The following is a 16,307-nucleotide window of genomic DNA, read 5'->3' on the forward strand; positions in this document are numbered from 1 at the left end:
GCGGTGTGTACCGCCAATGGAATACCGCGGTTGAAAGACCCCCGGGTGGATTCGTGGGTCAGAATGGCATGGGCGTGTTTGTGTTGGTGTGACGGTGCAGGTTTGGTCATCTCCAGTTTTCCGCGGCCCGCTGATGTGGCGGCCTTCCTTGGATGTCGGATTTTGGGCGGTTTCACAGTTGGTGGTCAGAATGACCGTGGCGGTTTACCGCGGCCGCAGACTGGCGGACTTCTGACCGGCAGTAAGGGCCTTTTACCGCCGAGGTCAGAATGACCCCCATAATAGTTACAAGTATGGTAGCAACATTGTTTGTGATGTAAGAGGGTCTACTGCCTCCATTTCACATTTCAGCGACACACAGTTCACAGGCATCTGACTCCTGAAGGCTTGGATCCATGCACCACAACAAATTTTGTGCTGTCAAGTGGACAAGGTGCTAAGTCCTATCCCTTTCCCCACATCAACACCACAGCTACCAGGATGTATGCAAGGGGGGCACACATAAGGTAGAGGCTGTGATTAAATGGTGAATAAGTAATGTAGGGACTGAACACTGTCACATCTCAGGGTGATTGCTGCTTTGCCTGCACGGCACGTGTGTGACAAGGGTGGGACATCATTGGTAACTATGGACCTTCAGCAATTGTACAGGGATTTTAACCAATGTTAGAGGCAGAGCCTGCACAGTGTATCCATGGGATTATGTCCTGGCACTGCCATTGGGTACAACCCTGACACATGCTCACCTCTGGCACACACACATTGGCTTTGGAGTGCACTATGGGTTGCCAGACAAATTAATCAGCTATAAGTGCTGAATCACTATCCAAACACATGACCCATTGTCAGGATCTAAAAATTAAATAGGACTACGCACTACCAATAACTGTCTCGTGGAATGTAGGCAGAGTGTGTTACACTCCTGATGTACATAAGATGCACACTTTTCACACAAATCTGCTGACTTGACACATGCCTACAGCAATTCCAGATAAACATGTGAAGACTGATGTAAGAGTGTATGTTCTAGGTAGCAAAGGGTTTGCTAGTACCAACAATGCTTGACATGGGTCAGCATGGTTACCTAGTATACTCTGTATAGCAATACACATCACTCACATGCCAGAATAAGTGCAAAGTAGCAACAGTTACAAATTATACCATACATGTATTGGACTCCAACATGGTAAAGAAGTGTGGGGTGTGCAACTATGTCCAGCAATTTCGAAATATGTCATAGACCGATCAAAAAAATTTATGGGAGTAGAATTAGCCATATATGTTGCATTTGTCTAATGAAAAAAAACTGCTCTGATATGATTTCGCACATCAACATCATTCGGTCATGGTAAGAGTTACCTTGGTCATGGCATGCTGGAAGAAGTGGTTACCCATGTTCAACGGAGGATGTGACACTTGCAAATACAACATGGGAGGTCACTTGGAGACAGCACAAGTGCTGTGGCAGGTGTACTGTCATGTGTGCGTGGCACTTATAACGTCTCACAAATACCGTCAATGGGATGATGACTATCATGTAGGCGGTAGTAGAAAATGTGTACATCTACAATTTACACAAGTCACATGTTGCATCCTGTCCATGTATGAGCAGACAATGTTACTGTAGAATATGTGTAGAAAGTGCAAGCAGCCGAATGAATGGGAGCAATGTAGGAGACAATACATACCTTACAAGTAATGTGGGAAAACATGGAGAAGGAACACACATAGACCAATTCTGACTGTGCAACACATCAATGTCTCCATGAACATCCAACAAATGTACGGAGAGGGTGGCCAGATCAGCACTTAACCCAGTCATGTTTACCAATACCATAACCTGGTTTCTGCCCATCGCATGCCAACATGACAGGAGGCAGTGACAGATAACACAATCTGTACCCTGGCACGTTCCCAAAATAAAAGTCACAACAGATGTACAACCCCTAACCAAGCTGCCCATGAAAATTACTTAGAACATCAAATGATGAGACATGCCCTACACATGCAAGTACCCAGTCCTCAGTACATTAGAGGGGAAGGCTGACATCAAGTACCGCAGAGAAAAATGTGATATCCCGGTCACAATTGTGCATGTGTCTGTCTGCAGGTGAATGAGCATTGTTCTGCTGAATAGCAATCATGCTCAAAACACCCTAACACCCCTGCTCTAACTACATAAACTTATGACATTTTCAGGGGCCTGATACATGTGCACTGTGGCCTGAGTAAAATAGAGCTCCGTAAACCTGCCCCTTCACATGAAACTTGCCATACAAACTCCCATAGTGTTGATGAAGAGTAGGCTGCCATCTATGCCAGACTGCAACACTGCTGCACAGTGGTATGACATTGTATGTGACAGTCATAACAAACATGATGTGGACAAATGTGAGGGCCTAGTAAGTGGCATGTACACATATACCACATATCTCAGCACAAATGTACTACTGTAATTTCTCAGTCATGGTAATGTGTATAGGATTCTGAACAAAAGGCAACCTACCATGAATGTAAGGGCATAGATATCACAAGATCAGGGACTGAAAGAAATTACCTTCACACATGTTTTGACATACGGAAACATAGGTGGCACTGATATGACTACACAGGCATTTGTCAAAGTCCAACATGTGTCCATGCAGGAATATAGTAATGTGAGGTTTCACATCCCATGAACACACCAATGTAGTCATATGTTACTGAAATGACACTACACATATCTTTGCAAACACAAGGCATATAGCAACCTTCAGTGACATGTCTACATACTATATCCTGTAACTAAGATGCATGGGGAACCACATGTCACATGTGTAGCAGACCATCATCAAGGCAAAACCAACAACACACCACAGAGTGTACACACATGCACACGCAAATTGGCATGGGTAACGTGATGTCAACCCAATCATAGTCCACTGCATATTCTGCATACAAATTGTCATGGCTGTCACATGCCTTACCATGTGTTGGGCATAGGAAATCATATATTTTGTTCTGTTGGTATGTGTACATTCATATAACAGACATAACAATGTAGTATTCCTACAAATGAGTGTTCAAACACATATGTACACTCACAGTACACGTGCTAAAATGTATGTGGAAATATGTAGCTACACATGTATATATGCACAAGGTATGAGTAATCACATGCAGCAGACTCATAAACAAACCTATAGGTTCAAAATACCAATATCACCATAAAGATTGACTGGATAGTTCCACACATGTAGCCATACCATAATTACAACCTAGCCTGTGTGACATGTTAAGTGAATCTGGGTGCACTCAAGGCCTACATTGCAAAATTCCATGCATTCCTGTCATGCGTCAAAATAAATGACGCAAACAGCTGAAATCTACACTCTGTAATGTCATAAAAATGACGCCTGGCCCCTGAGCATCTATCACACGTCCACAGCCCTTTTGACACACCAGGGGGGAAGAAAATCAATGCATGACCGTCATGCATCAAAAATATAGATGCAAACGCCTAAACCTCATACTTCCTCCACAGATAAGACACCTGGACCCTGAGGCCCATATTTATACTTTTTGACGCAAAACTGCGCCATCGCAGTTTTGCGTCAAAAAAATTTGCGCCGTCTAACGCCATTTGGATGCGCCATTCGGGCGTCAAATTTATACTTTGACGTACGGCGGCGCAACCAACAGGTGGGAGTCATTATTTCGTGACGCAAACAGCGTCGGTCTGTCGTAAGGCAAACCCACGTAAAAGTGACGCAAATCACTGTGGGTCGATTTACGACAGCGCTATCGTGAATACGCCGTTTTTTTTCACGCTATTGCGTGACATTTTTGCGCGAAAACTGCACTGACAGGAGAGGAGACCCAAAATGGATCCCAGATGCCCCAACAGACCCCAGGAGGATGAGAGCAGACCAGGACCCAGCCAGGAGGAAGCACACAGGAACCAGGACATGTTAAAGAAAAAAAGAAAGTGTCGCTTCAGTGCAGAGGAGCAGGAAATCCTGGTGAAAGAGGTGACGGAACACCAGCACCAACTTTTCATATCCTCAAAATTGCCACTCAGTAGGAGAGAGGCCATCTGGAAAGAAATTGTGGACAAGATAAACAGTGTGGCTGAAGAACGCCGGACAGTCACCGAGTGTAAGAAACGCTGGCATGACTGTAAACGTAGGACCAAAGAGAAAATGGCCAGGAACAGGAAGGCAGCAATGCAGACTGGAGGGGGGAGTCCAGCACAACAGGAGGCTCTGGACCACATGGAGGAGATGGTCGCAGCCGTCATCCCAGAGGAGATTGTCACAGGGATACAAGGACTGGACAGCGCAGACTACCACGACACTACGCACATGCAGGGTAAGTCGCATGGGGAATTACAATGCAATAATGGGGACTGTAAGCAGGGGGGGGATACCTACTACACAATGCATGTAACTTAGCACATATATGAAGTGGCATGGGGAAAGGGGCACGGCAGGGGGGAATGCCCAGTACTGACCATAGCCGGGCCACGACAAAATACTGCCACCACTACAGTCCCATGGGGACATCCTGTAATTACAACAAGAGAGCCAAGGGAAACCAGTGACAGGTGGGAAGGACACTACCCTGAATCCACATCCAGGCACTTGTTTTGCACAAACTATTCCCCATCAACTAGGTCCCTACCTGTAATGCAGTAGCAAATACAACAACTGCAACTTAACTGCCACCACAGTTGACAATAACACCTCTCATCTCTGGGCAGCTATAGTACCAAATGGCAGGAACCCCACCCTGGAACATACATTCCTAAATTAGGGGGTGAGGATGACATCTGCAACTACTCCTAGAAATAAGACAAAGCTACCAGTACACTTAAATGCCGAATGTCCATAACTGACACATACATAAGCCTAAGTAAACAGCAATAGGAGCCACACAGCACTAACGACACACACATGCTGCATACATCAGGGTCCCTCACGTGCCTGCCTAACAATGCTACATCACAAATGTCATACTGCTCAGACAACAACATTGACGAGGGGACACAGGCAACTGGTCAATGAAACACATCTGCACAGTCTAACCAAAAAATAGGACATCCATACGATAAACAAGCCAATCCAGTAAGACACACGAGACCCCATCAGATACAAACATCAACAATGTTTACATCCATACCACATCCTAACATTGACATACATAGGTCATGCCACCTAACATGTACAGATCATGCAATGTGAATAAAAAGTGTATGGTGCAGGGCCTGTGAGGCAAGTGTGCTGGCAGGGCAGTCACAACACCCACAGTCAGTCAAAGTGTAGCGTGGCAAGTGAAACGTATACTTTGCGCAATAGCCTCAGGCTGGAGGCCTTTGTGCATCTTACCCTGAATGTACTTATACTCATTTGCTCACATCTAAGTGCCTCAGAGCACTTTGCACTAAATGAATCTCATTGCCCTTCCTATCAGTTAATGTAGCAAATAGTCAGTCCTGAGGTGTTGGCAATTAGTCAAATCACCCTGTTTTGCCTACTTCTGCACTGGAGTTTGCCAGAACATATTCACTCTGTGCCCCAGTCAAGGATACCGTCTGGTTCGTTGATGATAGATGTGGTAGGGGTTAAGGTTTGCCATTCCTGCGTAGGGAAACTTTGTCATCACCATGACATATGTCTTTTAAATTCACTTCCTCGTCCCAAGACACGCATGGGGGAGTTTACAAACCGAAAATCACATCTAGATGCTGCCTGCCTTGCTGCTGATGCACAACCAGATCCCAGCCCATTCCTCTGATATGAGGGATGATGTCTCCCCTGTGATTCAGACAGACAAGCTCCAAACTTAACATGCAGTGCTATATATAGAACAAGCAGAGGGAGAGTAGAAACTGTTAGGCACCATGATAGCTGTGTACCAATGTATTACTTTCCTGCGGACTATTTCAGTTCTAACTGTGTGTATTGTTTTGGTTATTGGGGCTCACACCGAAATTCCTACAAGTCAGTTGTACACTGAAACTTCATATCCAACAAATACTGTCTGTGTCATTTGTGTATGGGAACATACCGGAAAAGATAGAAATGTGTAGGACCTGAGTGACCACCACTTCCCTGAGAAGTCCCAAAGATGTCATGGGCTTGGACTTCTAAACATTCCTCTGTTGTGGGAGACCAGAGGCACTGCTAGTCTGTCTGAGCTAAATACAATATCTGGGTGACAGAGTTATTTACAAGTGGGTCAAACTTAGTCCCCCACACCATTAGCTATCCTGCTGCCTAGAAAGCCAAGAATCACATGTAGGATAATGAGAGCCCACCCAAACAAATGTCCCTCCATAACAATAGTGAAACACCGAGAGAGGAGTAGGACAAAAAAATGCATATTCCAAAATAATTACAAATCAACACCTAGAGATGTCCTGGCAGGTATGTCTGATAGCTCCATATCATATATGTGACACACAGGTGGGCCATAGGCCTACAACAATGCCCGATGACAGACAGCAGATACCAAGACAAAATCAGAGTACAAAGTAAAGGCATCCAAAGGCTTGTATCTTAGTGCTAAATGATCTCAACACAGACACACTAATTGTACCCTGTTTCTTTGCAGAGGAACACGGATCTCCTGCCGATATGCCTGTCCATGAGTTCCCTGATGACATGGATGACGAGAACATCAACCTCACACAAGAGACCATTGACATGGTCCTCGAAAGCCTCCAAACCCCCCCTTCAGTAACAAGGAGGAGCCAAGATGAAGCAGCCACCACAGTAGAACCACCTGCCACCCCAATTGTAAGACCTGCCAGCTCCAACACAGCTGAGGACTCTGACGACACTGGCACCAGCTTCGAAAGAACAGTCGTTGGGGTCCAGCGGGAGCTGGCCAAGGAGGTGCGGGTGGGGATGCAAACTATGGCAGCCAGCCTTGAGGGGGTGCGTTCGTGCATGCTGTCAACTGCTGATCAGGCAGCTGCAATGCAAGCCAGAACATCGCTGTTGGAGGAACTTTTAGTAACACAGAAGGCAATCTGCACAGCTGTCATCCAGTTGACCAAACAACTCCAACAGCAAGCCAGTCAGCGTGTGCACGAATGCAACATCGAACCCCTCAGGGCAGACCTGGCTGCCTACCATCGGGATGTGGCTGCCATTCTGAAAAACCAGCACGCTCTCCTTGCTGCAGTACTGCCCTTCATAACTGGACAGGGATCAGCCCCCGGGATGTCTGCCTCCATGTCTTCTGACACTGAGGTGTGTGTTGCCCCTTCAAAACCAACAACAACAAGGACACACCAGGCAACACACACATCAGAAGAAGAAGACATGGAACAGATAACATTCACACGCAAGAGTACCCGGAAGCCCTAGTCCCTGCACCATGCCCCACTCTGACCAAGGTCCTACGTTTTGACACATGCCAGCCTCACTCCAACTACCCTCAATGACTGTTCGGCAATCTACTGTTTAACTTGTCCACATTGGCTGTAAATGTTTCTCTCCTACCATTTGGCAATTCCTGTTCCTCTGCACCGTCTGTGACATCACCCCAGCATGTCAGGAGCATCATCCACACCCTGTAAATAGGATCACCATTTAAGAATGCACCAGAACGGACTCACCTAACATTGTTAATGGACTTTTTGCACTACTCCACCTAAAAATAAATATCACTTGCACACCAATTGTGTCTCTGTGTCATTTCACACTTCAACTGTGCAGTACATAACTCCAAAGTGGCTGTGTGGCAACCATGTTGATTCTCTAGACTACTGTCCTGATTTCATGTCTACTGAAACATCTGTGCAGTGGCCAGGATTGCATCATAGCTTTACTAGACTGAGGAAAATAACTGATGTAGGGACTAAGCACACACAATCATGCTGTGTTGGACAGAATGAGGCCCCATCCATAGCTATTCTAGACAACTAATGGTGGATGAGAAATGTAGGCACCTTGCGATACTAACACAATACATTATGCTGTAAAATGAAAGGAATGTTAACCAAATTACACTGCATCAATCACCCTTACAGCGTATACTACCATGAAGGAAAGTCATGCTCAAGCAGTACACACATGATGTAGGTCAGCAATGACAGCAACAAGACAAGAGTGTGAACAAATACTCATCTACAAAGCTCTCCCTGAACTTCACAATGCTGTCCGACCTATCTATTTACCTACAAAATCAACTCTGGAAGCACTCTTTGTGAAGTAGGATACATACCAACCCCAAATCTTGATGATCTATGCAGACTACCAATGGTGGCTCTCCCACACGGTGGATACTTACCAAGTTAGCACACGGGTAGCTGGCATGTTAAACCTCAATAGCCTGGGGATAGCGAGCATAGGACACAAATGTCATACTAAAACTTTCTGCTACACTGATGTCAAGGCCATGAAAAGGTAGCACCTAACGCATCTGGTAAAGGGTTAACAAATTTTTTATTTCCAATAAGTAAGAAAAGAGGCAACTAAGGGAAAGATAAACCTACACTAATCTAACCTGACTACTACTAACCCACAACTGTCCCTAACTAACCTAAGCTAAACTTACTCTACACATGTAACGAAACGATCTAAACATCAACCCCCCACCCACCATTATGAGACAAGACACATGCAGGACAACACTTACTAACCTACACACATACTATACTATCCTAAACAAACATATATTTTTTTGTATTTTTTTTTTTTTTATATTTTTTTTTTTTTTTTTTATCAAACAGGAATCCCAACATTGCCCCCCACCCACCCACCCACACAAAAATATTAGATAGAAAGTATAAGGACCCCCCACCCTCTTGCCTAACACTAACTAAGCTAATTACCTATACTTATCCTACAACTAACCCCCCAAACCCAACTAACAGTATGAAAAGAGGAAAGAGGGGAGAGGGGAGGGGTAAAAGTTCAGGAGGGCAAAATAACTAAGGATTTGCCCTCTGAAGTGTGCGCCGGATGGAGCGCACCTTCTTTTTGACCTCCGCCATGTCCTCCGTCAGGTTGTCAACCTTTTGAATTAACCTGTCCAGTTTCCTAGACAATGCGTTGAAGGCTGCAGGGTCAATTGGAGGGTCACAGCTGGTCTGCGTGCCGGTGGAGGTGGAGATTGTTGCTGGAGTGGAGTGGCCACGGGACAGCCCTGCTCCCAACACACGGCTGGGTCCAGGTCTGGAGGAAGATGGCTGGTCCGTCGCTGGGTCCCCTTGGGCAGACCTGGTGGTTGTAGGTGGCACCGTTGGTGGAGCCTGTGGTGTGGCATACCACGCCCCGGAGGCCCGTTCCGAATTGTATCTGCGGGCCATCCTCCGATACCCACACTGCACCTGCAGGATGTGCCTGTACCTCATTGCACGGCGCTCAAACTGGTTTCGAGCTGCGGCACTCAGGTTTGCAGCTGTGAAGGGAAAAGGCAAATATTGAGCATAGAATTTACAGTGGGTTGAATACCACAATGGGTAATTTGACCATTACTAGCAATGTATTGGTTGCAGCAATTGTTACAACATATGTCACGGGAAGGCTCAGAGGAAGTACATGTGAATCATGCATACTGAAGGGCATATCACATATAGCAGATCCATGTCTCTACATGATGGATGACATCACCCTAAACTACTCCTACAATTCATACCTAAGCCATTATACATTATGGCACCAGCTCGTCCGCATACTGACTTCACTACATATGTCATTCTATGTGATAAGAATCACACTCCTCACTCAATGGCATTTCGAAATAGTTGTGTGCTAAGATTGAACCCCTGGCGATAAATCATATGTCGACACTATGGGCCAGATGTAGGAATTGATGGGAAATCAACTAGCAAATTGCAAAGCTGAACGGTGTCTCTGACACCGTCTGCGAGTCACTATGGGGTCCCTAAATCCCACCTCATGAACATCAATGATGTGGGTTCCAACTTGCACCACCTTAGCAACTATGGGCACTCACGGGGATGGAGGCCTGCTGGGAACAGCAGAACTCCATAGACGTGACTGCTTTTAAATGAAGCAAGTTATTTTTCACCAAGTGTAGGCCCTTTATCTGAAAGGAAAATGAGCTGCGATTTGTTTAAATTCACAACAATTGATTGTTCGTAATTTACACAATAATTATTGCTCCCCTAGACCACTGGCTGTTTTGTGCAGGAGTATTTTGGTCCACTCACAAAGGTGAAGGTTCACAATGAGGACCCCTTCCAGTCAGCAAGTTGGTTAGCAGCCACTTCAAGTGGATGATAACAGCTACTCACTTTGCAACCACGTACTCGTTAGCAAATGGGATTGCCTAACACTGTGATTTGCAAGTAGGGCTGGTAAACTCCTTTATTTTTTTACTTTAGAAAACCATTTTGCGAATATGTACATGACCACCAATAACATTTCGGATTAGGAAACAGACGTTTGCAACTCACTAACATCAAATTATGCTATTTGCAATGTGGAGACATTTTGCTACATCTGGACCTAGGTACAAACTCAAGTCACAAAAGGTGTTAAGTACGTGTAACATACTGGTTGCTACAGTCCTAGGTACCCTGTTTCACAGTAACATCCCAGTCTTTGTGGGTGGTGTGGGAAGAACAAACAACAATCCCATGATCAATGCACAACCAGGAGTGTACAGAAAGTGCAACAAGCATGTGCCTTTACACACAACACCTATGAAGGGCTAGCAACACGTTGGAGTCAGCCCAACCTTGTCACATCCCAGGTCCACACATGTCAAAATGATATGACTTAGCCAAACATAACATACTATTAGTGAGGCATGTTTTACAACACACACAGAGGAGGTAGAACACCCATTCACATGATTCAACAGAACACCTAGGCCATTGCACTCAAGTCACACACACTTCGAGGTCACCTTGTGGAAGTACATGCCCCCGGAAGATCCGACCTACAGTGTACACAGTCCATCCTCAACTAGGAAGAAGCACTTGTCATCGAAGCCATGTGCCTAAGCTATCTGGGAGACTGTCAGTCTGATATGCTGACTCAGTTAATGGCAAGTTCCTGACCAAGTCTAACATTGACCAGTGTGTTCAAAATGAGTCATGCTATTCCCAATAGTCGCACTAATTGAATGACCTACTGCCCCTCAATCTGAGAGATGACTAGGGATTGCTTTACCGAAACATTATTCCAATTTGATATCACACCAAAACAACAAAGCCAATGAACGGCCAGCACATCATATCATGAATTGTCCTGAACACACAGTAATCCATCATGCTTCATTTCCAAACAATGTAAATAGCACTTAGGCAACACTCACTGTAGGTATCGGGGTCGTCAAAATGGGCTACCTCACCAACGGTGTACGGGGCTGGTCCACCTGTAAAGCATGAAAGGAAGATTATACTCAGACTGGGTGAACAGACAAATAATTTCTGTTACAATGACAGTGTGTGAATATTACATGGTAATGATACACTTTCACACATGCTCATCCTGCCTGGCTGACTTTGTATTCTAGATTATCATTGGATGAGTCTCCTGCTCCAGTGACACACCCTACTACACTCATGCAGTGGCCAGGACAGTCATGTGTCGTCCAAGTTACTCCTCCATTAGTAGGCCCGAACAATCATGTGATCCATACATCTCAGCATGTGCATCCCAGAGAGAAACATTTCACAACTGGTTCCATGAGGACTGCATGACCACTCACCATCAAACAGGCTATGGGGACAGGTTCAACACACAGCAACCAGACACACATGTGACATATGTGTGGACAACATGACTAACTTCATGTGACGTGAAGGCAACACACAGGTGTTGCATCATCATGTGTTTGCAATTTTCGGTCTAGCTATGGCGTCTACATATGTAGGTATGTTGTTTCTACATGACGTACTCACTGGCCATTATGACCAGTAGAGTACAAATTGAGCAGTTCACGTGTTGCTTTTCAGACACAAATGCAACACTACATTCCATGCAGCTACAGCCATCTGGTATGTGTTGCAAAGATAAGGCATCGGCCTGGTAGCATAGGTCTTCATACACACCCGGCAACAAATACACATTTGGACACATATGTATACCTTTGTAGCGCAGCATTTGCATCATTTTGTGACGCAGAGAGGGGGCTACTTAGCAAAATACTAATAGATGTTGCATTTTACTGCTGTTATTGGGTGTACATGTGTAGCAAAAATGGGGATTTATGTGTATGCCCATGGGCCTAGGTTTCCCTAGTATAACACGCAGTCAGCTACTTATTTTGCAGATTGGCTACCAATCATCACATGTTCACGCACACATTCCTATTATTCCCATGTAATTGATTATTACTCACCAACATAGCCACCAATCCGGAGTCCCAGGTGGTCCAGCAGGTCCTGTTCCCTGGTGATCAGATCTGCCCAGCGGTGCTTGAGTTGATGGACATTCCTCATACTCCCGTAGACCCGGACCAGGTGATGGCGCACCTTCTCCCAACGTATTTTCCTCGCCTCCGTGTGATACCCCTGTATCACACGGCCCCCAGCCTCCAGCATCAGTGGGAGGAAATGGCTTACGAGCCATATGAAGCCCCCCAATTCGTCCTCACCCATCCTGGACAGGCGAGGCCTACCTGACATGATGCGAGGTTGAAAAAAGTAACAAAGAAAAATGAAAGAAAAAGTGGGAAATGGGGAAAGGTAGAGGTGTGAAAGAAAAAGAAGAAGGAGAAAAATAGCCCAACTAACACCCCAAACTATGCTACCCACAACAGACTCCCACAGACAATACAAACTATCACAGGTATAGACCAAACAACACTAAACAGACTGAGACAATGTTTGACAACAATAAAAGATTGACACAAAGACAAAATACAAGGCACACAGGACACTAAAGCAGTAAAACACAGGACAACACCTTTCACACAACCACACAGTCTAGATAACTCTGAGACTGCAAAGTGAAAGTGAAAGTCAACTCCCAGTACAGATTTGGTAAACAGGATATCCTATTACATCACTTCCTGCATAAAATGGCCGCCGTTTTTATTTTCGCGTAATGCGTCATATTTTCACGCATACACAGATGTGCCTCATATTTTTTTGACGCATTACAGTGTACATGATGCGGAGTGTAAAAATATGCTATGAATATTAATATTTCCAATTGTACATGAGATGACCAACATATTGTGCATGTAGCGTCAATTACACCACGCATACATCATGGGCGTCGTTTTTTTTTCACGTACAGTGGTGCACATGATGCGGAGTCAAAAAATATGATATGAATATTAATAATTGATAATGTACATGAGATGACCAACATATTGACCATGTAGCGTCATTTTGACCACGCATACATCATGTGCGTGGTTTTTATTACACGTACAGTGGTGCACATGATGCGGAGTCAAAAAAGTATGATATGAATATTAATAATTGATAATGTACATGAGATGACCAACATATTGTGCATATAGCATCATTTTGACCACGCATACATCATGTGCGTGGTTTTTATTACACGTACAGTGGTGCACATGATGCGGAGTGAAAAAATATGATATGAATATTAATAATTGATAATGTACATGAGATGACCAACATATTGTGCATATAGCGTCATTTTGACCACGCATACATCATGTGCGTGGTTTTTATTACACGTACAGTGGTGCACATGATGCGGAGTCAAAAAATATGATATGAATATTAATATTGATAATGTACATGAGATGACCAACATATTGTGCATATAGCGTCATTTTGACCACGCATACATCATGTGCGTGGTTTTTATTACACGTACAGTGGTGCACATGATGCGGAGTCAAAAAATATGATATGAATATTAATATTGATAATGTACATGAGATGACCAACATATTGTGCATATAGCGTCATTTTGACCACGCATACATCATGTGCGTGGTTTTTATTACACGTACAGTAGTGCACATGATGCAGAGTCAAAAATATTGTGGATGTAAATCATAATTTGAAGGTGAAATATCAAGACACTTTTGGATACATTTGTATCTGACTCTGCATTGTGTGCACTCATGTACATGAACAAATTATGACGGCCATGCTGTATGCGTAGAATATGGAGCAAATTGATCCAAATGTCTTCATGTGTTTAGCTTTGGAAAGGTGATTTGTCATGGTAAAACGGTGCGATGTGAGACACATTTGTGTTTGTATCTGACAAATGTCCGTACTTTTATGTATAGACGGCCTTCACACTGTGATGTTTGGGATACGTTAACTAATGTATTGACCATATTTGACAACATATTTGGTGTAATTGCTGATGGCTATTTTGAAATGAGATTTTTGATACCATTATGTATTCCGTCTCCAAAATGTCCCCACCTTTATGATGGGGATGCTTTTATCTGTAGTCCTAACAGGGAGTGGGAGAGTCACTTTCAGTTTTTAGGGGGCTGACCATGTCCCATTATGATTTTGTGTTTCATATTTGTGTAGGACTTGTGACATTGAGGCCACATATGTGCCTTATGCATGTGTTTAGTTCACAAGTACATGATTCCTGTATGTTTTGGGGGTGGTAGAGGTGGAGTTAGTCCCCCAGCACCCTAGGATTTGACCATCCAGAATAGCTACTGTATCCATGGAGTATTTTTATCATATCCTGGCAAACCTGCAGCAGCGGGCGAATGTAAGGCCATATGGTATGAATGACTGTTGACCATTCATTCATCTCATTAGCCCATTTGACGTTTGCAGTATTGATGATTTGGAGCTAAGTTGCATACCATTTTCATATGACTAAGGGGGTCATTCTGACCGCGGCGGGCGGCGGTCGCCGCCCGCAAAGCGGTTCCCGCTGAAAGACCGCGGCGGTCATTCTGGCTTTCCCACTGGGCTGGCGGGCAACTGCCAAAAGTCCGCCCGCCAGCCCAGCGGGAAACACCCTTCCCACGAGGACGCCGGCTCAGAATGGAGCCAGCCGAGTGGGAAGGTGCGACGGGTGCAGTTGCACCCGTGGCGAATTTCTGTGTCTGCAAAGCAGACACTGAAATTCTTTGTGGGTCCCTCTTACGGGGGCCCCTGCAGTGCCCATGCCATTGGCATGGGCACTGCAGGGGCCCCCAGGGGCCCCGCGGCACCCCCTACCGCCATCCTGTTCCTGGCGGAAGACCCGCCAGGAACAGGATGGCGGTAGGGGGTGTCAGAATCCCCATGGCGGCGGAGCGCGCTCCGCCGCCATGGTGGATTCTCAAGGGCAGCGGGAAGTCCGTTTCTAGCCGCGGCTGAACCGCCGCGGTCAGAATGCCAATCGGTGCACCGCCAGCCTGTTGGCGGTGCTACCGCCGACCTCCGCCAGGGCGGTAATTACCACCAGGGTCCGAATGATCCCCTAAGTTTGCAAGACTCTCAGCGTTCACGATGTGATAATGCGAAGATTGTTTTGCTTGTCTGTGTCCCTTTCTGCATAAACTGGTTTAGTGTCATGTTACAATCTTCCTGCTAGGTTCAAACTGGGACACAACTGTGATGGTCTACTTTCAAATATTAGGTTGGTTGTATGACATATGTGTACATGTGTGTGGGAATGTGGATCCAGTATGACCTGTCTGTGTGTATGTTGTCACTGTAACTTCAAGGTCTCCTCCTGAGTTAGTGGCAGCTGATGTTGTTGCAATTGTGTATTGCTCACATCATACACTTGAGAGAAGCCATTGATTACATGTTCACGTACACATGGATGGTCCCACCCTGTCTCTGAACCCGTGTGATGTGACTTTCAAATGATCTCCAATTTTGGGCTGGATGAGAGACTGTTTCAGTTGTTTGGATCCGGCATGTCTAATTGTCACATTTGTACTCTTGTTGGGCTCTGTGTATGGTAATGTAACATGTCACATCCTACCCTCTGTGCATACAGTTGTGATGTTTATTTTTGGTGTGATGATTTTTAATGGCATTCTTGATCAATGAGACGACATTCATCTTCAGCTATTTCAAACTAAAGGTGGTCAGAAATGAATAGGCCAAAGCATAATGTGGTGTTTGTGATCTGTGTTTATTTACAAGTGTGGAATACAAGTGATGATAATGACTTAAGTAAAAAAATTGTTCACAAGCTGTTGGCGCCTACGCACTCCTGCTGCGGTGTTAGGTTGTTCCCCCTCCTGTTGCAGGCCAGCATCCTCCTCATCATCATCCTCAGGCATGTCTGGGTCCGGTTCAAGGAGGGGAATGTTCCTTTGTACACAAATATTGTGTAATATGGCACAAGTGAGTATAATTTTGCATACCATCTCTGGGGAGTATAGTAGGCTTCCGCCAGTGATGTCAAGGCAGCGGAACCTTGACTTTA

This window comes from Pleurodeles waltl, chromosome 5, assembly GCF_031143425.1.
Source record: "Pleurodeles waltl isolate 20211129_DDA chromosome 5, aPleWal1.hap1.20221129, whole genome shotgun sequence".
NCBI classification, from domain to species: domain Eukaryota; kingdom Metazoa; phylum Chordata; class Amphibia; order Caudata; family Salamandridae; genus Pleurodeles; species Pleurodeles waltl.